General features: G+C 40.7%; 1 protein-coding gene and 1 long non-coding RNA gene across 2 annotated transcripts in view; both read right to left on the bottom strand.

Moving 5' to 3' along the window:
• Window positions 1-27,095, bottom strand: part of UBL3 (ubiquitin like 3) — a 57,579-nt gene that overhangs the window by 11,224 nt on the left and 19,260 nt on the right. The gene's annotated exons all lie outside the window — the stretch shown is intronic.
• The window catches only part of LOC308179953, a 45,353-nt gene continuing 18,316 nt past the window's right edge, over window positions 59-27,095 (bottom strand). Inside the window, exon 2 of the long non-coding RNA XR_013940693.1 lies at window positions 59-27,095. This exon is cut by the window's right edge and continues 17,209 nt beyond it. This is a non-coding gene — a long non-coding RNA (uncharacterized lncRNA).

Genomic DNA, 27,095 nt, shown 5'->3' with positions numbered 1-27,095 from the left:
GTAACTGGAAAATACTTTTTTTTTTTTTTTTTTTTTTACACAAAACTTTTTCTTAACATTATTAAAAACTTGTATGTTTTGGAAAAAGATTTTTCTAAAGTGATCAGACAATACACTTTAAGATGGTGTTAAATATAGGGACAAAGAGGTCAATAAAATTTTGTTTGTTTATGCAATCTAGGAAGATTAAATTCTTACAGCTGACATTTTTGACATTAACCACCAGAAGACTCCAACAGATAGTGATCAAATCAACTGCAACATTAAAAAGCTTTCAGCGGAGTATAAAGAAATTCCAGCCAGAAGCACTAGCAACGTATCATCTTGAATAAAAACAAACGTGAAGAATTAACCTTTACACACAGCACTGAAAAATATAAAAATCTGCATCTGAATAGTCTGTGCGCCCTGCCAGTCTCCTATCTGTATGATATTTATCAGCCCAGATCTCACCCACTGCTCCTCCTACAAAACACCAAGGAACTGAACATCATCTTCCCTTGGTCCCAGCCACCACAGATCTCTTTCAAACCCAAAACTATTCCATTGCTGCCATGATGCTACAAGTAAAACTGCTGAGATCCACGTGCAATAAAGTAATAACACATCATAGTTTAACATCAATTTCCTTTATCTAACCATCAGCACCTTCAGCTACAATTTTCCTCCCTTCTATTTGCAAGTTACTGCTTTTTTTTCCATATAGTATTAAAATAGTCTGTATAAAGAGCTCACCAGGAGACTACTTACAATGCAAAAGAGATTAAATTTTGGTTCTCAAGCAACCACTACAAAGTCACAAAATGTATTTGGGTAGCCAGCGCTTCCCAATGTCCATGACAAGGAGGAGTCTTGACAACCTTGTATTTTGGCCTACAAGCCTAAGTCCCACCAACATTTAGCAAGACTTGGGCATCCCAACTGCTTGGATGCTTTTTTCCAGATCAAACTCTCATATTGTGTCCTTCATTCTAGACAATTTTTCTCATTGGAATCCAGAAAATTCTTTTTCTGGGTCAAATACAAGAGGAAAAATATACAGCGATAGCCAAATTTTCATGACTTCTGCAGGGTCAAATACCTTGGTGCTTCATATCCACATCCAAGACAGATCATTTATTCCCTCTTAAATGCTTTGGCTTGGGTTTCTTACCACCTATCTTTAAGCATCTAGTGGAGGTATCCAAAATTAAGGTCTCTATCATACTGCACATTTCATCAAGGAATATGAGGAGAACAATCCCTCCAAAAAAACAATTCAGCATCTATTTCGTAATGTAGCGAGGGCAAATCCACATGAAAGGGCTCAGTTCCCCTCCCATGCCCCTGTTAACGTCCATCGGAAAACAGAAATTGTGCTGTTAGCCCAGGGAAGATGCCAGGTGGCTGATTTTTCAGAGGAAACGCCACCACCACCGTCACATAGCGCCACTGCGTTATCCCTGCCCGCCTGCAACACAGGAAGTCACAAGAAGCCTCCAAGGACTGAAGCTGCAGGAATGCCGTTTGGTCACAGAAGCTTATTCACAAAATTTGGAACGCACCTGGCTGGAAACCTTAAGGCTCCATTTTCTCTGACATTTCCAGAGCGATTAAGGAATTATTTCCAAATCTCCCCAAGAGTCAGCAGAAAAAGCAGACTAAGTCCCACTAGTCCCGTTGACTCCAAAAACCCAATTGCGACTTCAAATTTGACGCCTAAATTTAGCGGCGGCCAGACAATGCCCACTTGTTGTTTTGCTTATATTGTCTTTCAGCTGAAATAGCTTCCCCCCACCCCTCAGCAGTTTCCGCCTGTGTATTTATAGACAACATTTACGCAGACGATTTCTTTGGTTGGACTACACAAGACAAGCTCTTCAAGCTTTCTCTAACGAGATATCCATTTTCCCATTCACCCGAGCTGCCTGTCTCTGCATGTTTCAGTCTTTTTTTTTCTCCTCCTCAAAACGGATGACTGTTTCGGAAGCGTACCGAACGATGTCTCACCAGCTGCTTGTTATACCACCACCAGCAATTTCCTCCATCTACTGGAAACATCCTCTGTGACTGTGTCCCAGGAGTACATACACCTCATTCAGAGCTGCACCACACCGGTAGCTTGGCTACTTCGTACCCTGACCTGCCTTCATCCATACCATTATTTAGCCTCTGAGCCTATTATAACTGATATTTTGGTTTTAATGCCCTAACGCTCCAAATTTCACCCCATTTCTATTGCTTTATGTCCCCCAGGGAAAGCAGGAAGGAGTCCACATGGAAAGTTGGCAAAACCTTATGCTGCAGCACAAAAACGGTCGGCATCTCCCTCGTGTCTGGGCCTGAACCCTACGAAATCACTCAGACATTTCTGCATCACGCTTTTCTTTCTATAATAGGCATTTTTTGAACTTCGCATCATCCACAAATTTTAGCAGCAACATCCCTTTATGTTTACCTTTGTCACTGAGTCAGATGAAGCAAGAGCGATCAGAGAATTGATCCACAGTGACTCCAATAATGAGCTCCCCCCGATCCAGTTCCCCCTCCTCTGTTAGGCCATTTATGTCAGGCCCTTATACACTCGCATTTTCTCTATTAAAACCCAGTTTCCCCTATTTAACCAACAGTCTACAATCTGGCATTGCATCAGTTGCTATGTACATACTCAGATGAAACTATAAAAATTTCTATTTAGAAAATCAGCTCTTTTCATCGAAAGTCAGTTTGCCATCATCTGGCTTTCAGAAGTGCAGTGCGCTGCCTTCCACTTCACTTTCTCTATACCTCATTATCTTTAATTATCCTTTAAGCGTCAATGCATCTCATTACAACTCCAATATACTGCCAAAAATTTAGGAGGTTTAGACTGCGTCACAAGCTGTTATTGTACTTGGGAATGGGCTGCCTGTTTAACAAACAAACAAACCAACCCCAAATATTCAGCAGCAGCGTCTGCTGTATGCAGTCGGGGATAAAACGAGGAGCTTTCTTCTCCAGCAGCTTTCCTTCTTCTCCAGCAGCTTGCCTTCTTCTTCCTCACCTCCCCCCACATCTACGTCCCCTACTCTAACTAGCTCCTCATCGCCCCCAGCTTGCTCCCTGTAGCCCAGCAGTCCCCCAGCTCTGACTTCATGCAGGCTACCTGAGGATTTATTCTCATTTATCAGTGTGTAGTTCAGCTGTGGTGGAGATTACATGCTCTGAAGATGAGAACACTTTCCTAGGCAGTGAACGTTCCTATCACCAAACTATCAGCTCCTTAGAACTGTGGGATCTGCATCCTACAAGGAGATGATTAAAAGAAAAAGAATATTAGTAATGCTCAACACTTATAATTAAGACAGAGCATCGATACAGAACTGAAGTTATTCTTCAGCTAGCATAACATTAAGGAGACTCATTTCATTTTATTCTTGCTACTGTGTTGTGAAATTGGCAGGCACACTAAAGTAAATACAGAAAGGAAAAGTATATCACAGAGAACTAGCCAAAACTAGTGTTGCTTCCTGGAAAGTTTGATTAAATCATATCTCCGCAGTTAATAAACAATGCAAAAATCAATATAAGCACCAGGAAAAAAGTGAAAAATGTTGGTTCCTTCCCACCCCCACAAGATGGATAACCCAACAGTGCTGAATGTTTTTGTTGCTGCAGACTATTTCTTCCAGTCTTTTTATCAAATATAAAGGCAAATATCAATATGAACTAATAATTTTACAGCATATACTACAAAGTATGTCTGAACCAGGGGAAGAATATATTCATTAAAAAAACAAAAAGTATCGCCAAATATTAGCAGAAGCCCAAAATAAATCCTTAAATCAGTCACGCAGATGTTGCATCAAGTGCAAGGAAACAGCTGCTCTAATAAAAGGTTAAAGTATTTTCTTATTTATAGTACAGCATACCACTGACACATTTAGGTTGCATGTTTGTCTATATATATATGTATATGCATATATATAAGATAAATATATCTCTGTATTTATATTTCTTAATCTTGGCTTGAAGGAATCTTAATCTTCAGTTGAACATCACGTTACCTCAAAGGGTTTTAAACAAAGAATCCCAAAACTTGCCTTTAAATTTAGAGCCTAATCTTATTTCCCCTCAAGAGCACTGCGAAGTTAATTGCTTGCAACTGCTGCACTTCTCATTCTGTACGCCTGAGAATCCCACTTCAAACAAACTATAGGGGATCTGAAACAAACCTTTTGGCAAAAGGCCACTGATGAAAGTCCATATCTAAAAGGAAAAAAAAAAGAGCATATGTGCATACAATGGAAGGAAAGAACAGAGAAGTCTTGGTTTGGCAGAGAAGCTCTGACTCAGAAGCAGCCAATTTAAAATTTTCAAGTTTCAAAACAACTCTTAGGATACAGAGTAGCTCAAACCACTATTTCTTATAGATTCTTAACCTGATAATATATAATTCTTCCTCTGCAAGGAACTTGTGCCTCTATCATCTGAGATCACATGCTTACAGCCCCTCCGCCTTCCTTGATGTAAGAGTCTCGGTCCGAGATACTTGTCTGATTTCCATGGCCCTGACGAGTTTCTTCCCTACAGGGGATGTACCAGTAACTGTCCTGATTTCACTTTATTTATTTATGTATTTATTTATTTATTTATTTAGGACACCAAAGGGAATTCCAACCTTTTGCTATAGCAAACTATGTAAGGGTCACAAACTCACATTTCCACCTTACAGCACCAACTGCAACGCTAGTGATGAAAGTGGTTCAGAAGAGTATCAGAAGTCAGAGGAACTACAACTTGCGGACGACATCCCTCTGCAGGGTTATACAATAGCCCATTCTGCTTGGGATCTCAAGCGTGCAAACCTCATCTTTTCCCCCCACACACCGCAACCAGCACCGATTTCATCGTTACAGCTCCAGCAGCCGCCACGTCAGTTGCATTACAGACATCGTAAAGAACTGAGGTGCAAGATTATATACTACAAACTAAAATAATAGTAATAAAAAATGGCTATGCACAGAAGAATGTATTAACAAATGCTGTGCAACTGCATCTTTTGGAACAAAAATTTGGGTCATGTACATGCAGATGTAGAAGTTGTGTTTTCTGTTACAGGCATTTGCAACTGAGTTTGTTCATGTCACTGTGCTTCTAACTTCACAGCCCAAGTTAAAGAAATGGAAAGCCTCTTAAACATCAAGAAATGAGGGATATACAGCCAACAGAGAGTATTTCTTGATGATTAAGTGGCTTCCATCTAGGCAGTTAAATAGTTTTTTGTTATCAATTTTATGCCGCAGCAGCAGGTTAAGATTCCTCCCATCTTACAATTAAAATACACAGGAGGAAGGGCATCATATCACCGCATGCTATACAACCCCAAGTTTAAACTAATTGCTTTTGTTCAGCTGTTTTTAAGATTAAAATACATACACAAGACAATTTTTTCTCCTTTTTTTTTTTTTACGGGATGTAAACTTTAATTAAAAATTAAGAGTGGACCAGAGGGGGAAAAGATGAGAAAGCAGCACTCAGAAGCTTCACTTTTTAAAATCCAACACATTTACTTCCTATTTCAAGTTCATAATTGTACAAAAGAAGCTTGTTCTCCAAAGGTGTGCCGAAGTTTCTTCATGACTGTAGCCCAAAGAGACGCCTGCTAGTTCCCTACCACGTAGCACCACACAGCACCCTCCGCTTACCGAATTCCACCCCATTCACTGCAGAGGCTGAGCCAAGCCTGACCAAGAGCCTACACGAAAGGGCAGTGTTACATAGGCCGTGTCAGCAGGAACCTGCAGGTTCTAGACTCCTGTTCACTTGTAAGGTAGATACCATCTCATGTAACCCCATCCACAAATTGAGAATATCAGTTTTTAGGCTCACTGGCAGGCTGCTCCAGATCCCGACTGTCCTATTGAAACTTCCTTTCAGTTCCCAGCACAACTTTATTCTTGGACAGGGTACATCCATTGATATCAGACCTACTTTGGGCTTCAGTTATAATGGTGGGGTTTTGTCCCCTTAGGGTTTTGATGGTTTATTCTCCACCTGCAGATGAGGACGCCTTGCTAAAATAAACAAGCAAAGTCCTTCTTTGTTACCGGGCTGGCTTGGTGTGATCGCTGCCTTCAGGGCTCTGAAGCACATCAACAAGAGGTTAAGGAAACAAGGCTCAGTTAGCCTGGAGGCTTGGCGGGCACCTACTGGCAGCCTTCAGATGCTGAACCTATGGGGAAACCACCAACCTGACGACCATTTGACTGAGGAACAAAACAGAAGATCAAGAGACAAGAGTCTTGGGAACAACAGGTTTTCAAATGAGATAAGGAAAAAAAAAAAAATGCCCCGAGGACATCGAAGCAGTCAAAGAGGTAACTTGGAGATGCTCTGGGAGCTCTGTCTTGGGGATTTTTCAAGACCTGAAATGACAAAGCCCAAAGCAATCTCCTCCAAATTCAGTCCAAATTCAGAGGTGACCTTGCTTCCGGAGGGCTGGAGACCTCTCAAGGTCCTTTCCAAACAGAATGATTCTACAACTCACTTTAACCTGCATCTGCTTCAGTTTTGCTTCATCTTCCTTAAATATGCACAAATAGAACTGTACACAATGTTTCAGAGAATATCATCAAGAATTTATAAAGGGATACTAAAACCTTCCTAAATCTATTGCAAATGCCTCTCCGTTTTCCGCACGAAGACCACAACTGTCTCACATTTGCAATTCAGTAATTTTGCAATACTCTTCTCCAGTCCAGTCAATCCTGTGACACAGAACTTAATATCTGCACTACACTACGTTGCTTTTAACCACCCATTACGTACAGGATATTTTGATATTAATGCAATTAATTTTGTTCCTATTAATTCAGTCTTTGAGATAACCCAATCTTTTCCATACGATGGCACGATCCTCTTCTGTACTACTGATGCCTCCAAGTTTTCATCCTCAGATTTCATCAGCATACTGACTTTCCTTGCGCCAGTGGCAGAAATGAAAACATCAGAAAGAAAGCTGGTAAGCTCCATCTTACTGTCTTCACACAAGTCACACACTCCATCAATCCGTCTTCCCAAACTAATCCTCTCCTACACAACTTCAACTACTCACTGAATTCCAGACAGATTACTACCTCTTCTGCACTTTCCTCATTTGAAAAACAATCTTTCCAAAGAAAACTGGATAATGAATCTGTCATCATCTAACTTTGGTAAATATACATTGTGAATTTGAGTTGTTTCTTTACACTTCTCTGCTCCTTCTCAGTGTCCTGCCTGAAGTGGTTATTTACCTGTCAACTTCAAAGACTCTCCCTACATCCTTTTACTCATTTTGCATGCAGCTATTTTATACCTTTAATGGCTTCGACTTGAAGAAACACCAAGCCTGCAAACTCTTCAGATAATGCTCCTTATACTAACCCCACACACTTAGCCTAATCAGCATTTACACCCTTGGAATCCAAAGCCTTTGTATATCATAGATACATTTTCTTTTGTTTATTTTTCCTTTTGATATAAACTGTATCGGCTTGTGATTGTTGGATCTAATGTCATTTTCGCAATCAGTCTTCTGAAGATTTCCAGAGCTTTCTGGAAATTTAAAAAGACATCTAGAATAATAAATACTTGGTTAAGAATCTGCTTAGCTGTTAGACAGACCGAGATACAGGTGCATAAAGTGAGAATAAAGTACACGAGCAAGAATAAGTAATGTGTTGCCCAGCGATGCAAGCGCTCTCATGAAAGGAACAAGAGATCCTTGACTCTGGTCTCAACTTGAAGCAACTTGAAGGGTCTTCGGGTAGAATAAACAACTATTTCTTACGAACCACATTTCTAGATACCTGTTTTCACTAGATAGTACACAGAGAATACAGGCAATTTCTAATTCCACTGCGTCAACCGAACATCTACAATTTCAATCTTGCAATGCTCAGAATCCCTTCACTTTTGGTTGTGCAAAGGGGCTTTGCTCTACCCTTACAATTATTACCCTGCACCTATAATAAGTTTACCTCATATCAGGGCAAAAAAAGATATATGTTATGGAAAGTAACAAATTGACATAAACTGTCAATGTGGCAGAACAAAACTCTGACGTTTCATTGCCAGCTGGCAGACAGACCCGCATAACTCATCCAAAGCCGCACCCCTTGTGACAGCACGACGACTCCAACACGCGGCCATAGAAGTGTGATAATACCCTGCATCACCCTATTCGAGATTAATATGAACTTCACAACCAGTCCCAGCGACACACTCATCTTTAGATCACTACAAAGAGAAGCAAATACATTTTTTGTGTAAACAGTTTCACATCAAATAAGCACTGACTAAGACAACTTTGCACTGCTAAGAACTAAGCAGATTTCAGAGAATGCTGAAGTGATGGGAAAGAAAACCAAACCGAAGCATAATCAAATTTGATTTAAAGGAGGAAAAAGCAAAATCCTATAACCATTTACCTCGGTAGCTGTGATAGAGCAAGCTGTCTCTATAGAAACTGTGACATTCTTGAACTTGAAAATCATAGTGCTCGGACACACTTCATCCATTCCCTCACTTCAGCTCACGTAACACTGGAACAATGGCAATACATTAACTAGTGTCCTCCAGTGAGTTCAAAGGCTACCTTTTAAGAAGAAATATCTAGGAAACGTTCACTAAATTAAGTCCATGTGGATACCGTCATAAATAACCAGTAGAATGCAATGGATTCCAGTGGAAGACGGATACGCTTTACCATCTAATATTTCATAGGATCACAGGATGGTTTGGGTTGGAAGAGACCTTAAAGCCCACCCGGTTCCAACCCCCTGCCATGGGCAGGGACACCTCCCACCACACCAGGTTGCCCAAAGCCCCATCCAGCCTGGCCTTGAACACCTCCAGGGATGGGGCATCCACAGCGTCTCTGGTCAACTTGTGCCAGCACCCCACCATCCTCTGAGGGAAGAATTTCTTCCTTATACCTAATCTAAAACTACCCTTTTCTAATTTAAAACCATTACCCTTGTCCTTTCACTCCACTCCCTGACAAGGAATCCCTCCCCAGCTTTCCTATAGGCCCCCTTTAGGTACTGGAAGGCCTCTATAGGGTCTCCCCGGAGCCTTCTCTTCTCCAGGCTGAACAACCCCAGCTCCCTCAGCCTGTCTGCATAATCCACTTGTACAGGAAAGATTCAGATAAAGACCTGCTCTGATAACTCATCAGCCAGAGACAGGGCAATTTCATCGTGCTCATGCAAAACAGATTTCTATCGTGTTATGACAGAATTGCCTAATTCCACTGCAGTGATAAGATGTACTTACAAGATACAAAAGACCATGGTTTAGAATTAGGCTTTAGTATACACAGGTAGAAAAACAGGCACAGAGAGGTAACCACATGGCATCCAAGGCTGCTGTTTTCAAAGCTCATCCTTTCAAGGCACTGTTGGAATAAACACATTTTCACTTTGAAATAAACTGACTACAACAAGAAATGGAGAAACTAACGCAGTGCAAATTAACATGAAATTTTGGTAGAGATCACTTTAGCAATCCCTACACCACAGTGAAACAGTCATTTCAAAACACTGGAAATAATAATACCGCGCATCCTGTCACGACGCGTATGTGAGAAGCTGGTGAGTAGGAGCAAGAAGACAAGATGCTAGTTTCTTTTTTTCCAATCTTTATCTCCCTAAAAACGCCTTCTAGTGACACACATCCCGGCATTTGACTCCAGGCTTCAGAAGTGGAATCAGTGCGTACCATCTGTGTTACCCTCCTGCCGTGTTTTCTCAAGAGCTGCCACTGGATAAGGCCATCACCTTGCTTTCACCTTCTCCTATCAGCTGGCATTTGAAGCTTACAAGTTCGCTACAGGTGAATAATGATAACAATAGACACTTAAGGTTGGATTTAATTCTCATATAATTCAACATTTGGTCTAATTTATTCTACAGAGAGAATATTTACATGGTACTTTTAAAGATTATCTAGGACAGTTCAATCTCATCTTTAAGAAGAGATCTAAGACCATCAAGTCTGAATGCTTATTTTGTGAAATGCCTAACAGCTCAGATTTGAAAACAAATATTGCTCTAACAAAGGAAGAAACGCAATTCAAAGGAAAGCCCCAAAGGCAGCTGCTTTTTCAAGTCTAAGGGGCAGATGGGTACCTTCCACCCCTTCTTAATCCATTATCTATTCCCATCTTTAACCAATTTTGCGGGTCTAAATTTCAATTTAACTCACGTTGCTAGAAGTTTCAGATGCAGCTGTTCCATGGTTACAAAGAATAAAGAAAAACTAATGATGGGCTGGGGAAAGCATATTGAATGGTCTGTTTGTGCACTGTGAGAAAACAGAGGCAGAAATCTGAGTTTCCTGCTGCTGCATAATGAAAATTTGACAAAACCATGCACACCATAACTGGATTTGGAGGTATGAGGATTTTATAACCAGAATCGGTCAATGAGACAACACACAAAGCTCAAAGTAATCTTTCAGTTACAGTCAGCTACAGTTTGACCAGAATTTAAGTTCAACAAAAAAGTGAACATAAAGAAATCATTTCAAAATGCCCCAAAAAATAAACTGGACATTTGATGGGAAATGCTATTAACTAGAGGCAATCAAAACAACGATAATAGCAAGCAGCACACGGCCATTGACATTGTCTAGTTCTACATGCTAATTTTCAGGAGATAAAAGTGAAGCTCTCCCCAGCCAACTCCATTATTTCTGAGAGGAATGCTCACTCATCTGAATTCAGTATCTGGAAGACAGATTGACAAAAATAATAACCAAAGGAGGTAGGCAGGCATTTTGTCAGTAAAAGGCAGTATTCAAACTTCCTATAACACCCCACTGATTTTTGCACTACATGCTGGAGTAAGCATGGATGTGTATATTGAAGACTGCCACAAATCAAGAGATTAAGCTATTGGTTTTGTACTTTCCTCCCTAGATGCAGTTCAAAGCGGTATAGTATATTGACTACGATCTCCGTACTTAATCACAGAATGGTTTGGGTTGGAAGGGACCTTAAAGCCCACCCAGTTCCAACCCCCTGCCATGGGCAGGGACACCTCCCACCACACCAGGCTGCCCAAAGCCCCATCCAGCCTGGCCTTGAGCACCTCCAGGGATGGGGCATCCACAGCTTCTCTGGGCAGCCTGGCCCAGGGCCTCACCACCCTCTGAGGGAAGAGTTTCTTCCTTATATCTACTCTAAATCTCCAGAACCTCCAAGTACTTCTCGCAGGGCTGCTCTCAGTGAGTTCTTCACCCAGACTGCGTTCATGGCTGGGACTGTCCTGACCCAGGTGCTGCACCTTGCACTTGGACTTGTGCAGCACCAGGGACTCCACCTGACTGCCAGGACTTTTCAGATATGATAGGGAGAGGCTTGACAACTCCATCAGCCAGCTCCCTCAGGACCCTGGGATGCACAGAATCAGGTCCCATGGGCTTGTACACACTCAGTGTGTTTTTATGTACAGTAAACTACATTAAAACCATATTAATACAACAGGCATTGCAAGAGGAAACTGAATTTTAATTCCTATTTTAAAGGTTTTTAAACTTTAAATAAACACATCTCGGTTAATCGTTATTGTAGAACTCCTAAACCTTGCTCTTCCCCCTATTCCTACTCCCCCACAGGTACAATGCAAGACAGCAACAGCAATTAAGGATCACTTCAAAATTAGTGTATTAAGTTTTGTATTAAGCTTAGATTACGTTCTTCAGTTCTCACAAAAAGACACAACTAACCAATTTACATAGTTCTTTGGAAGAATCTTTAAGGGGAAAAACTCCATTTATTGAAAAAGGGAAATGAGGGGACCACCCCTTAGTACCCTACACAAGCATAAAGATTCCTGCCATGATAGTTCTCCTTGGAAACAAATCAATCTCCATGCAAAGCCTAATAAGATTTGCTGTTCTTCAGGCCTCAAAAAAAATGGATAGTGACAATCAAGTGCAAACCTGTTCCAAATCAGACTATAGCAAAAAGAAAACCAAGAAAACAACCTTCTGAATCCAGTTCTGTCTCCTGCTGTATTTTCTCTCACAATACCTGTTGCGTTACATGGTTTTAATGCAGTTCACTGTACTGTACATAACACGCTGCGACTAAACATGGGGATTATAGCTGATAGAGATGCTACAGCTTGAAAAGTTTGAGAAAAAAAACACATCACTCCCTAATGACAAATAAACAGTGACGTGGTCCCCTGGAAGTCCAGTCAAATAACATTCCCACAAACCAGCTCTAAGTTATTAATAAGACCAATGAATCAACAAAAACCATCCCTAAGACTATCAGGACTTACATCCCAATAAAAACACCCGCAACGGGAGACAAGTTTGCAGTTTATCACTGTAAAGTCATTTGGGGATTCTGCCGACTCCTCCTTGTGTGATTCTGCATCTTGGACAGCATGCAACTACTAAATTTTTCAAGCCTTGGGAGCAAGTATCAAAAATAAAATGGAAAAAGTCTTCAGTATTTTTAAGACAGGACAGAGGTGAAGAGTTGCACCTTGAATTAGAGACATATTACAGCTCACTCGTGTGGAAATACCATAAAATTAAATTTTTATTATTAGCTACTGATTCCTAGTTTCTCTGGGCTGTGTATCGTGGCAGCCAGCCAAAGTTTTGTCATTCCAAAGCACTATCTAAATCACTGAGCTGTGATAATTTAAGGCAAGAGACAGGGCACTATATATATATTTATTTTTGCCTCTGATGCAGAAGATAGTTTAAAATTTAATCAAAATGGATGTTTCACTGAATATAGATCTTGTTTATTCTTGCAAAAGCAATCAACTTAGATATGAATGAGAACACAACCTTTTCTAATTGTTTTTGTCCTAAAATAGCCCAGAGAAAACACTGAATCACGTGGTAAGAGATCAAGGATTGTGATGCTGGTGCCAATTTATTCAGAATAAAACTCTTCAGGAGCAAACAGCTTGACCTTGACCTATGTCTGCACTTTTCGGCTCAGAATAACGAACATTCCTTACCTTAGATTTTTCCCTCCTCAAGGAATTACCCTTAATATTCAACAAAAACGTAAAACTTGGTTATATAAAGCTTAAATACTGTTGTTCCATTTAAACATGGTGGTAAAAATTCATCCCCAGGCTAAGCCTGCTGAAGTCGACTGACTGAAGTTAATGGAAGATAAGGCAAATAAGGTTTGATCCAGTTATTTATTGCTCTAGGGAATAATAAATACCTGGATCTAGGGAACCTGCTCTGGCAGGGGGGTTGGACCCGATGATCTCTTGAGGTCCCTTCCAACCCCTACAATTCTGTGATGCTGTGATTATCCACCTTGCTGTTACTGCAAAGTAGTCACGTGCATGTGCCCTCCCAACCAGCTGGCAGCCTAGTAGTAATTCTTAGCCTGTTTCCACCATGAAGAGCACTTGCTAGTCCGGACTATCTACTAATGACTGGACAGTTAAAGCTGCCCTTGCATTTTGGCCTCCTCCTCCAGTATCGTTAAGCCGTCTATGGAGTAAGAACCGCACAGTTCACCAGCTGTAAACTTATTGCTCAACTTCCTTGGTAGATCCAGTTCCAGATGCGGTACCCCTGTGCCTCCCCGACGGCTCTGAGAAGCTCTGCCCACTGCGGTGGCCAAGGACATCCAAAGGGAACTGGATCTGCCTGGCAAGGTGCTGTGAAGTCACAGCAGGTCTAAACCAACCTTTTTCCATCTGGGAGAAGACTTTTCACCCAAAGATAGTTAGATTTTAATGAGGGAAATAAAAAATAATAATAATAATAAAGCTTTTTAGAGCACACATTTAATATCTTCTTAATATCTTCTTCCTTTCTCCATTTGTCTTTTTAAACTAGAGCCTATGCAAAAACCATCATATCATATCACACAAAAAAGCTTCATTTCAACCCTCCAGAAAAAAAATAAAAATCTATGAAACCCACTAAATTCAAGAACCAACTGATATTCAGGCATCTTCTAAGCATGAGTGTCATTCCAGTCTAGGATCTCACTAAACCCTTAGCATGAGGGGAAAATAGCGATGCCTTCTTGAAGACATTACAGTCTTAATTGGAAGCGATTATAAGCAACACCAGTCAGGGCTCTTTGTTCTTACTGCATCAACAACTACATTATAACGAGCCATCTGCTCTGTGTCAAAGCAGTGAGTAAGGTTGGTTTCTGTGAATCTGGGGCAACATGTGTTCTAGCTTGCATCTTAATTATGGCTTGCAAAACCCTATATATGGACAACTACACAGGCATGTTATTGAGAGCTCCCCAAAGTATCTCTGCTTCTTACTTAAAAAAAAAAAAAATAGCATTGCTTCCCTGAACTAATTGGTCTGAATCTAAATACACAGGCACCAGGAGAATTTAATAGGCTTCTTTCCTCACACACTATGAGAATAAAGTCATTTCAGACTCAAGTCATATTACAAACCCTCAACCCTCCCCTCCATGTTTTTGTGGTCAATACCGCCAGCAGATACTACTCCCCAGATGAGGACTGGTTGCAAAACATCCAGCGCTCACCTACGCCAGAAGAACGTTTCCTGGCCTTTTGCCATGGCAGGTCACTTGGCCTCCACAGGTTCCCTGAGGTATGGAGACGGCCCATCTCTCTCTCTCTCTCTTTTGTTTCTCATGTATTCAGATTGTGAGCTTTTTCGGACAGTTCTTGTTTTGCTTTACACATAACACTTCTAAGCTATAGCTCATTTACAGAGGAAATGTTTCAAAACTAAGGGTGTTTTATTAATAGTTCCACAAACTCTATGATGGGTTTTCAAAGACCCTCTCACCCCTTATTTCTTTAAAGCAAAAAGCATGACTGTCTGGCAAGATAGAATCAATGATGGACCACGTTATGAAAAACCTCACTGGTTATGACTAACTACAGTTAATGGAGAATTATTGCCCCAGACAGTTACTAAACTTTCGTAATTATTTGAAATGAAACATTACTTTGATGTTACAAGAGAAAGCACACACACCCCCAAAAACAAACAAGCCCAAATGTCTTCTCTTACTGGGACTCTGTGCGGAGTTGTGGACAGATGAGTGTTTTGGCTACGATGACTAATCCTTAACAAAACTAATCCTTAACAAAAAGGATTTGGAAAAAAAAAATCTATACTTTTCATTACAGCAAAGAAAGATGCCATGTCTTCACAGTTGCTGTCACGACCTTAAGAAGGTTGGTTCAGCCATGTGTTCGGAGAGAAAAGGCTTTAGCAAGCTCTCTGCCAGGAGATGCAACACCCTTTAGCATGAATCTTTCAGGGAAATAAGCACGTAGGTATTGACTGAATGACAACGCTGTGTACACAACCTCATGGTAACACTAACGTAGCTCAAAAGTTTCTAGTTATCAGCCAAGGGATTTTCCTGCTATTTACTAAGTCGTAATTACAGCACAGTAGCAGAATTGTTGATATAACTATTTCTTACAAAGGTTCAAGAACATACTCACAGGACAGCATAGAAAATACAGCTGCTCTACGCGAAGGGAACGCAAGTCCACGCAGTCAGAACCATTTCATTCTTCCCAACAGTTTGGGAGACAAATCCTTACACAAAGCTGAAAGGAGGATCTGGCATTTAGAAGAAGAGTGTCATACAAAACAGCTATCAAGACCACTATTGTCTTAAGCTACCCTCGGCCTGGGCAACTATTCAGCTGAAGAGTCAATCCGCATCAACCTGCGACTAGTGATACTGTCACGTAGTGGTGCCAGACACAACCATAGCATCATCTGCTTTTCATATCAACATCCTCACTCATAAATTAGTTTTCAAATAACGTAATGAATTCTCATGTGCATATAACTGTATTTCATTGATTACCTCAACAGGCAAGACTGTTTACTTAAATAAACAGCCTCTCAAATTATACAAAGTAAGTGTTGCATGAATACTGTGCAGCATTTATATTACAAGTCAAGGATTTGTATGCTGGATAAGCCTACGCTGTGCCAGATACTGTCTGGAATTTGAACATCCCCATGTTACAAGGCAGATCAACCCTGAGCACCACTTGGCACGGTTCAGTTCTGACTTAGTCTAATAACTGTAACCAGTGCGCAACAATTAATTTTGTTAATTGAAGACACTAATAGAAAGTTTGAAACCACTACAAAAAAGTAAGAAACTAAACAAGGCAGCCCAGAGAAGAAAGACAAATGAAACCTGTAGAAGTGGAACAAGATGACAGGCTACAAAAACCTGTGGAGCCTGGAAAGCGTCTCCCTCAAAGAACAAAACCAAGAGGAAACCAACAGAAACAGTTCCAGCCTGCACAGAACAGAGGAGCACGGGAATAAGAGCAAACAGAAGAAAATGAAGTACAACAGTGATGAACACAACATGAGACTGATGGCAGTCAGCTATAAGCTTTGTAAAGTTTAGGGAAGCCTACAAGGCTCTAAATCACAGCCAATCGGTTATAAATAAATAAAGCCAAGGCACCAATCGCCTCAGCCTCTCGAGTTGCAGACCTTTCACAGAAATATCAATTAAAGATACATAACACACCACGTCCCAAATAAAAGCTCGCCCAAAATGCCCCTGTGCCAAAGGTTTTGAAACTTTAACAGACGTCAAAGATTATATTCTATCCTTATAAAAAGGAGTTTCATATTTTAAGAACTGCAGCAGAGAACTGCATAGATAGCAAGTACAGCTTGTTTTCAAAACCCATGGTATCTCGGACCTTCCCGCTGCTGCACGCCTCAAAGGTAGGATTAAGAAGTTTAATTAGCTATTCATGCAAGTACTGAAGCAGCTGATCATCTTCACCTTCCTCCCCAAGTGCGTCAGTGAAGTCATCAGGGTGCTATTTGCGCTCCGAAGGAGAGACCATTACTGTGATTACCTGCAAATTCTCAAATCACAAAAGCCTCAGTGTCATGTTCTTAAAACCAAATGGGAAAGACCGCATGTGTGCTCCTATGTTAAACAGCATCAACCTCACCGCCTTCACCCATCCAAATTCTGGAACAGAGAACACTTCCTTGCCCCATAATCCCTCTTCCTTTCTTTAGATGTGAATAGAAAGGCACTGTCCATAGTAAGTAGTATTACATTAAGGAATGTAAAGACTTCATTTTATTACTTACATTGCAAACACTTACACAACTACAGTGGGAAAAGTAACAGACGTCACAGAACAATCTTCAACGTGCTCAGTATCGAAACAAGAACAGGCCTCTGGAAAGGTCTTTTAAAAAAATCAGAGCAAGAGAAGGGCAGATGACCTGAAACTTCAAAACAGGAATTGAACACAGGTGCTTGTAAGAAAATAGATTAAGTAGTGGAAAAGTGACTAGTTCTAACACTGCTTTTTAAGCATTACCTGGAATACATATATTTAGTCATCATACTGCATATTTATTATAGAAAAATAATTCACGTTCAACACCCCTATGAAAAATTTAGACACACTACCTGTAGAACCCGATTTTATTAATAGTGTGATTCTACCTACAATATTAGTAGTTTGCAGTGTCCTAAAAGGAAAAGAAAGCTGAGACAGTTCTTCAGTCCTACGTTCTAGCTTGCTTGTCAGTTCACAGTTTAGACTTCTGAGGCTACTGAGATGCCTCCTTTGCAAATTATACCTCTACCTTTCCTCATTACTCTGCAAACTAATATTAAAAATACATAAAAATAAAAAGGGAATGGTCATACATTATCAAACACTTCCATAATTCTTAATTACAATATTACTTGTACCTCAGTAAAAAACTACCTGCAGATGAAACCAACTTGCGGGTGGATCTCTGTACCATGTATTTCACCATACAGCAAAACAAGTCAACCCAACCAAATCTCCCCTAAATTGGAAAGTTTCCACAAACTGCAGTTTTGCCAGGCCTAAATTTTAATGCAGAGTTTAAAATTAGAGTAAAACAATATATAGAAGAGTACCACACCATTTTGTGATGTAGAACTGAAGTTAAAGAAACAAAACTGGTGAGAGTATGATCAGAAGTTTAGAGCTTTTCCGTCCTCTTTACATTAAGCTGAAGAAATACAAAATACCATCGAAGGTCAATCCAAGAACCTAACACAGCCAGAGTCTGATTTTAACACAACCCTGTTCTGCATACCTCAGAGAAAGGAATAAATCCTGGACGGGGTGTCTCGGTTCCCCACTATCACACCTGGAGGATGTTTTCCTGCCATTAATGACTATTTTTTGCTCTTGAAAATGAACAGCTCTGTTTGACACTGACACGACAATCATTTTCACAACGATTCTTATTAAGTTACATCTTTTGCCTCATTAAAACAAACCAGTAAATTCTACCAAGTACTTAAAACTTGACATCTTTTTAAACTTTCCTTGTACAGTGAAGTGCTGTAGGATTAAAAAGCTCTTAGAGGTTAACTCCTACAGCACTTTCCCATCATTTTTCTTACCTCTAATGAAGGATTAAGATTTTTTTTTAAATGTCCCAAAAGGTAATAATTCAGCATGTGGCCAATTAACATTTGATCTATTTTAAAAGACTGCATTTAGTCAAGAAAGTGTCATTTTACCCAAAAACCAGTATTTTCACCCTTGCATATATATACACATCTAAATTTCATGTTCCTTCTTGAATTTAATGGCTAATAATCTGTAGAAAATAATGTGCTCTGAGTAACTAGCGTTCAACAGTAAATATAATTCACAATGAAATATTTCCATTAGAGACAAAGTTGAAATCAAAGTGCACTAAGTCTAAGCTGCAGGAATTTTTGAAAGAACGTAACTTTGGTCTTTAATGAAATACTCATAATCAATATAGCAAAACATGGGGGGGGGGGGGGGGCAGGAACAAACACGTTTATTCAGGACTGTCCAAATTGCAACACAGAACCAAATGTCTCTTGCCTACTAATTATTCCTTTTGTGGTTTGGTAACAGCACTTTCACAGAGGGATGGTACTTGTGGTAAGCTAAATGAGTAGCAGGACGTAAATCAAAAGAGTATTTTAGCCTGCTTCTTCCTTCAGAGAGAGAGCAGACGCTCCTCAGCTAAAGGCTTCCAAAGTCTCCAAACAAAAATACAACGGTAATTAATACTCCCCTGTTATTACTGGTTGTTTCATCAAGGAAGGAAGCGTAACTGACATCACAAACCGCAGAAGAGACACAGTCAGAGTGATTTTTAATTCTTTTCCCCTCCTCAATCAACCAGCTATGCTGGGGATGGGTACGACAGCGGTTCCACGGGAGCTGAGGACAGAAGAGCCCCACAGCACCCATCTTCTCGTGGGGAACCTGGCCCTCTGACCACTGCTGCCCCAGAGCGAAGAGATCCTCTGAGAGCTGCTCCTGCTTTGCTGAAAGGCAGTCAGAAGAAAACCAAATGGAAATATCAGTGATGACAAGGACCTCCTGACGCTCCCCTCAGTCCCTCCAAAAACGCACGCAGCTTTCATACGATTTTTCTCCTGCACAGAAGCCAGCAGCAGATAAACACTATGAGGTACAAACGGGGAAAAGATACATAAGCTTATAGGACATATATCTTGCTTATATATATATATATATCCTATAAGCAAGACAGCAAGATGAATAGGCTTAGTTGGACATACCACCCCTAGAAATGGGTACAGAAGTATGCTCTAGGTACAAACCCTTGGTTTGAGCTTAAAAAAAAACCACAAATATTTTTCACCAGTTCCTACCACAGGCACTGGTTCACTGCACACAGCATAAAATTACTGAACCACCAGCTTCCAAAATTAACAGATTTTCCATCAACAGCTATAAAGCACCAACCCAATGAGAGCCACAACAAGCACTCTGCGTTCAGACACGTCCAAAGGTCTTACAGCTTCCGATCAAGAGAACAACCTTCGGTTACTCAATGGTACTTCAAGAATTTGAACGTGTTTCTGTGCTAGCCTTTTATTCATTTATTTCTATGTCAGAGCACGCTTTGTTATTAGTCCAAATGCTTTTTTTCCCCCCTTTGCAGCCATCCAACATGAAAGTAGCACCAAAGGCAGAACAAATATTTAATTTCTTGAAATAACACTGCTTTCTTCCCCTTTCCATAAAGGCAGGCATTAAGTTTGTGAACTATAAATAATTAATATCTTTTCACAGATTAGATCTTTTTATGTACAATAAAGGGTTAGCTGAGTTACTATATTTATTTTATTTTATTTTTTACTGTCACAATGATCTCAACTGCTCTTGAAATAATATTAGTACATTTCCAGGGTTTAACACCACAGGTTGTATTCAATGCTGACATGTCCAGAAAAACATTTTTAGGCAAGACAGACCCAGATTCTCTGCATTACTGATACACAGTGTTACAAGGAAAGGGATGGTTAACCTGACCAAGGCTTCCAATTTAAGCCTTCTGCCACTGATCACACTTAATACTCAGACTTCCACCTCCAAAGCCGAGATTTCCTACGCTAGCTCTCACTTCAGATAGCACTGGCTTTGGTTGTCAAAAGCAGGGCCAGAATGAAAGGACCACTTCTGAGAGCAGCGAAGATACAGGGAGAAAGGAGGCATGCTTCCATGTATTTTAACCAAAAAGGCTCATTTTTACAAAGTTTAAATAATTGTATCAAGTCAAATAGAAATAGAAAACTAGAAGGTCTAATGGTAAGGCTTGAGTGATTTAACGTGCAACATTTAGAGGTTATAGATGCATAGCCACCTTCCAACGTGAGAGGAAAATTAATCTATTTCCAATTATCTTGGCAGCCACGTTAGACCAAGCTTAACACATCATTCAGTCCTTCCTGAAGATGCTGTATCTTAAAGGGAAGCTTCACAAGTTGCTCCTAGCGGATGGCATTTCAGCTGATAGGTTTCCGATAATTAATTCGCCGGGCAACGCTGCTGTCTGCAGATAAGGTTTATTTCCTACTTCAGCTCGCCGTGAATTAGATGCAAATGACACAAAGAAGGAAAAACAAGTGAAGAAATCAGCCAGCCACCCACAGCAACACGGCGATGAATACCACTCCGAGGAAATCTTGGTATGAGCTTTACCTATCACATTCAGGTTCCCTCGTGAATCATCCTATACCATTAGCTTCACTTCTTCCTAGGTGGCTACGTTCACACTCTTTGGGAGCAGAACAGCACAGATCGCTAGAGAACGCGCATCACATCGCCTCCCCTGTACCACTGTGACTTGTCAGGAAGCCAGAAACTAATTTATTTCTGAAAGGTGAGCAAGAACTGCTAATAAAGCACTCCGATGACTCCACTTAATCCCTTGTCTTCTCTCAAACACTGTGATCCCGTGTGCTCTCTACCCTCCCCGCCTCTTATCAGTGTTCTTATCTATTTTCTTACTTTTTCCTCTTCTAGCAGCATGTTCTGCTTACCAACACCCAGCCCTGGGTGACTCATTTATGTTCATACAGTTACCTGACATTATACATCGAACCACTTTCCATCAATTTAGCCTCCTACGTACCTGACTACTCAATCCACCTGCAGGTAGCTTAGCCCAAACATAACCCAAAGTAGGCTTGTATTTTATTTCAAAACTCTTGCCCTCTCCATTTTCCCACTGCTGTGAGCAGCTGCCTACCCCATTTGCATCTTTCATGTCCATCTTGCAGTTTTCAGGTTGCCTTGAATATTTAACCCCTCTTAAACAGGGCGACACTGCACTTTTCATTACTAAAATATTGTTGTGGTCACGGAACATCGCCTATGTGCTGTCAAATTTCTTGCAAATATCACAAAAATTCAGGATGGAAAATGTTAATCTTACAGCTGGCGCGTTCAGTACTCTTTCTGAAAAGAACAGGCAGCACGGGATAAAGGTCAAACGTTCTCACTGGATCATGAGGTGCATATGCAGGAGCAGCTGCCACTGAAAGCCAAACAACGTATGACACGAAGTTGAGCAACCTTTTTCTTTCCCCCATGATCTAGGAAAGAAAGTGACAGTGAGTGGATATATTGAGGATGCCAGCATTACATCTGTATCTTTGCTGATTGTTTTGGAAGCATGTAAGGGGCCAGAGAAAAGGGTGCTGCAGTGACTGAAAGATGAGAAGAGGGGAACTCAGCTGGAGGGACAAGTAAAGAGAACCTAAGTTGCACGTAAAGAGAACGTAATCCAGGAGAAAAACCCAGACTAGAGAGGTTTTTGTACAAAGCAGGCCGCAGATTGTTGTGCCTGTGGGCAAGGAGGAGTTCAGTAAAGTCAAAGCAGGGAGATGGAGCAGAGAGCTGTGTACGCAAACATGACCGAGCAAAGTACCCAGCACAGCGTTGGCAAATCTCCCCAAGAAAGCTGGGAGTGAAACAGAGTTCATGAGTCAAAGGAGGACGCAATAAAGACGCTGCAGAAGGAACAAGAGAAAACAATGTTAGAGCATCCCTGAAGGACAGACTACCTCAAGTCCATTATCATCCCACAGCTGTAATTTATTGCCACGTCTGGTCCCAAATCTACAACCAACAGTGCAATATACCCGTTCAGCTCATTCAGAGGTTAGTAACAAGTGTGTTACTTAGCGAGTGCTGGACAAAAGTAAAAGTAGTAGTTGAAAAGGACATTTCTCTCAAAGATTTACAGGTTTGAAAGGGCACAGAATGAAGAACAAAGGTCTTACGTTTTCTTTAGTTGCAAAAAGCTGAACAAAGGCATAATAGGAAATGACACTTTACAGAACAAAATAGCATTTACATGTTCAAAGAAGCAAGGCAACACTTGTGTTAGCACAGTGAGAGACGTCCTCTTAAGTGTAAATAAAGCATTTCAAGTGAGAGATTAAATACGTTCACAGACTTCCAGGATTTTCAGAAAGTCCAGGATTTAAGAGATGTCCCAAGAGAAGCAAGTACATATATATGGAAGGTAACACAAAGGGACAACATCCCCATCAAGGTGGGTTTCTAGAAATAAAACATAACAAGCCATCTGGGCACAAGAAGGAGGTCTTCCAGATTCAGTCTCACTGTAGATCAATTAGCTGTAACCTCGCCTCTTTCTGCATTTGTTCTCTATCACATTTTCTACTTGAAATATTATCGCGTGGTTTTGAATTTTACCTCAACCTAGATTTAACTGACGATTATTTCAAGGTAACTTACTAACAAGAAAGCAGTCCTTCAGCTTAAGAGTTGGGCAAATTTATCAAGCATCTTGCCTTTCCAGCATGTTGTGCTGGCCAGCCGACAGAGCTGAAATACGCGCCTCACAGAAGTCACACAGGGTGGTTTGGTTCACCACACATCAGCAAAAGGAGGAAACTCTTTCACTAGCTTCTAGCAAGGTAACTTCCCGAGCAAGGAACAAGACAGAGGAAAATAAACTTGAACACAAAATGGGTTGCAAATTTAGGAAAGGGTTAAAGAAGTTTTATATGGAAGATGAATGCAAGAACAAAAAACATAATGCCACCAGTTACTGTTACAGTAATTTCTTCTCCTTAATTCAAGGTTTCTCCTGTTCCTACTTATGACCATTGCCCTTCATTCTCTCACCTTTTTACTTCAGCGAAGAGCCTGGCTTCACCTTTCAGACAACCTCCTTGTAAGTACAAGGGGGCTGGCGTAGGTCTCCCCAAAGCCACCTCTTCTCCAGGCTGCACAAGCCCAGTTCCCTCAGCCTTTTCTTGGGGGTCAAATGCTCCCCTGCAGACCATCCCGGTGGCCTCTGCTGACCATGCTCCAGCTGATCGATACAGCTCCTACCAGCATGGTACAGGACAAGCTGCCCAAAGCTGGGCACTATTCCAGACGCATACCAATGCCAAGTCAAGGGGCCCCTGGGGAGGCCAACTGCACCTCCAGCTCGGTGTTCACAAATTTGACAAGTGAGCCTCTGTTTCCTCCTCTAGGTCACTGATAAAGACATTAAATGAGCCGGGTCCTACAACAGACCCCTGTGGGTCTGCTTGGAGCCAGCCTCCGGGCAGAAACCCAACCACCACCTCTCGAGCTCAGCGATCCAACCATGAGTCCCTTCTGTATCCAAGTCACTCTCTCGGCTCATCGACTCATGCTCCTGACCCCCGGGACAGACCAGCCTCGTGCTTACTGGAACTGGAACCTGCAAAAAGCCCCGATGAAGCAAGCTCATGAAAAGCGAAGCTTCAGCACTTTGGCAAGGGGCGCAGCACAATTTCCAGCTGGCACTGTAGTAATCTACAGGACCTCCACCATTACATTATCTACGAAAAAACCAAAGTACATCTGTTTCTCTACCAACACATGGCTGTCTTCATTACACCTGAATTAATGCAGCTCTTCCCACAGCTGGACCATGGATTTTAGGACTCTAAGGCTAGGCAAAAGTACAAGGAAGAAAAGCATGTCTTATCAGAACTTCTTCAATAGTTGGTATATAAAACCACCCAAAAAAACGATTCTCCTTTTATGCAGTCATCCCTTGGCAATTGCAATTAAGCGTAAGTTTATTAAACCATCCCCTGGATCTGTTTAGAAATAAAACACATTGCAGGGAATAAATACCTATTCAGAAAATCATCTGGGGTTTGAAGTTTTTGTTGTTGCTGCTGTTTTGCTTTTGCGTGTTTTAAATCATTTTGCTCCTGTGACTAATAAGATTACTAAAAGGTCACTTTGCGAACTCATTAAATCAGCATCATCTTTCCTCCTCATAGTTTATATTTATAATAAATACATAATGCTATTTTCATTAAAGTGTGGATCTTCTGAAGCTTTACTTCCCTAGAATGCTACCCAAACCTCTTACTGAGCCTATAAAGCTTTACAGTTGGTCTGGGTGGTTTATGTTGTAATTTTAATTTTATTTCCAGTGCTGAAATTCCACCTTTGAGCAATGAGCATGGATATTTTTTTCGGTAAATCCGCAAAGATTGAAAAAGCCAGTTATAAGCAGCCATAAACATTCCCTTAACATGTAAGTACCATAAAGCATGCTTTTCTTCATTCACTCAGTGCATGCTTACACTTCGTACTAGAACAGAAAAGCAAAAGGGACACAAACAAGCAGTTATAAACTGGAGAACATCACCTAAAATACTACTCAGGAATTTCAGAACCTGCTGCAAGGATGACACTGCTTGCAAACATGCAGATGTAGGTAAGGTACGTTTAATGTGGCATTATCTTTAAGTGACAAGCACAGGTCTTGGTGCCTGGCCTTGTAGGGTGCAACTAGAGAACGGCAGTTGTATTTCATCATGCTTCAAAAAGCTGAAGTGTTTTTGAGATAAACAGAGCCAGGGGAACAGATATTGAAATAAAAGTTTACTTGTTAGACAGAAATAGTGAGGTATAGTTGCACATCCATGTAAAGCATCCACAGTGAAGCACAAGTCAAGTATTTGCCCAGCCAGGGACAAGCCCACTAAGTGATGCCGTCTCCTCTCCTGTAACTAAAGAAAAATACAAAAGTTGGTTCCAGAAGACCATCTTCCTTTCTAGCAACTACCACCAAATCCCACCAGGATGCATATTTTAGAGATGAGAACCTCTCTCGTAATACATATTTTCAGAAGTTTATCAAACACAATGCAGTTTTTTAAAGAACTTAAAGAGAAATTGCACCTTTTTTTTCATAAGTACTAGACATTTTGATGGTGCCTATGTATTTCCCTTTTTTCTGTTTGTTTCTTTCATCAGCCTGAATGCTTCAAATAAAGTTAGGAACACCAAAAACACACTAAACAGAGCATACGAGGTCACAATACAGAGGTTAATATAAATGCAAGGAACTAAAGGTTAACTTCTGGCCCCAAAAGACCAAACGGAGAATGTAACACTGTGCATATATTGTTAAACTACTTTTTTTCCTGCTACGAGCAACAAGAAAAGAAAAATCTTGTCCTTGTTTATAGCTTTTGCCTTATAAAAATCTCATCACTCACTCCTATCCAAAGTTTCAGACATACAAGAGGCTGTTCACCATTTGGGGAGAATTCTGTCCTTGGTTCAGCTATGTATTTTTAACTGAAACGTCTTGCTATTTTTTAAGTGTCTCTTAACCCCCCAAATAAATGCATCTCTCCCACTGTTACCTAAATAACTAAACGAGATGAAATACAAAGAAAAATTGTCCAGCTAAGCTAATTTTTCAATAAATATTTATACAACCAAAACTGTTCCATCTACAATGGAATGCAGAAATGCTAGCTTATTTTGATAAAACTTCACAGGTCGCTCTTCAAACTACTACGCACAGGCAAACTTGCTCTACACTAAGAATATAAAATCATTTAATTACTTACAGACTAAAGTGCAAGGAATCCTGAAGCAGTTTGGTTGAAAGGTCTTATTCAAAGACCTAAAATGTCGGTGTTTTGAAGCATCTTGATGTTCAGAGGCTGCAGCAAGGGAAATTCTGGCTGTATGCACAGATGAAGTCTCCAGGCAGAGGTGGTTTAAGCTCTGGCACAGGTTGCCCTGAAGGCAGTGGGACTGGCATCCTTGGACACCCGGAACTCAAGAGGACAAGGCTTGAGCAACCTCTCCTACCCTTGAGGACAGCCCTGCTTTGAGCTGCTCTTGTGGACAGCTCTGCTTCGGGCTAGAGGACCTCCTGAGGTCACTTCCAACCTAAATGGCTCTGTAACCTATAAATACGGACTTTCTGACTTTTGAAGACCATTTGTATTAAACACATTCCATATATGAAGACACTGCTAAATCAGTAGACCATCAAAGACCTTGTCTGGCAGCTCCACCAAGACGTTTAAGTCCAACTAATAACTTCTGGAAAAAGAACTTACGTTAGACCCAGGTATTTCCAGTGTTTCCCCAATCCCCCATCCTTCCATACAGCAGCACCGGTAGGAAGATGAAAGTCTGATAAACATGGCACCAGGAATGCAAGAAAGGATCGACTGCCACGTTTACTTGTAAAAACTGCATCAAAAAGGTATTAAGGTTAAATAGCTTTATTTCCTCAATTCTCTTGTTGGTTATGTTATACAATTTTGTCTGAAATTTACATCAAACAGCAAGAACTATTTTAAAATGAACATTACTTATGCATTCAGGTGGCCTTTACTATTAACATCCAGAACAAAACAACAACAAAACGATTTTTTCCCTGACAAGCAACTAATCCTTTAAGCCACGTTCACTGTTGCTGTCCTACTTGGAAATTAGTATTGTCTCAGTATGTCGGTG

The sequence above is a fragment of the Anser brachyrhynchus genome (genome assembly GCF_964034855.1).
Source record: "Anser brachyrhynchus genome assembly, chromosome: 1".
Classification (NCBI taxonomy): Eukaryota; Metazoa; Chordata; class Aves; order Anseriformes; family Anatidae; genus Anser; species Anser brachyrhynchus.
The sequence above is the reverse complement of the archived record's forward strand: the minus strand, read 5'-3'. Positions and strand labels throughout refer to the sequence as shown.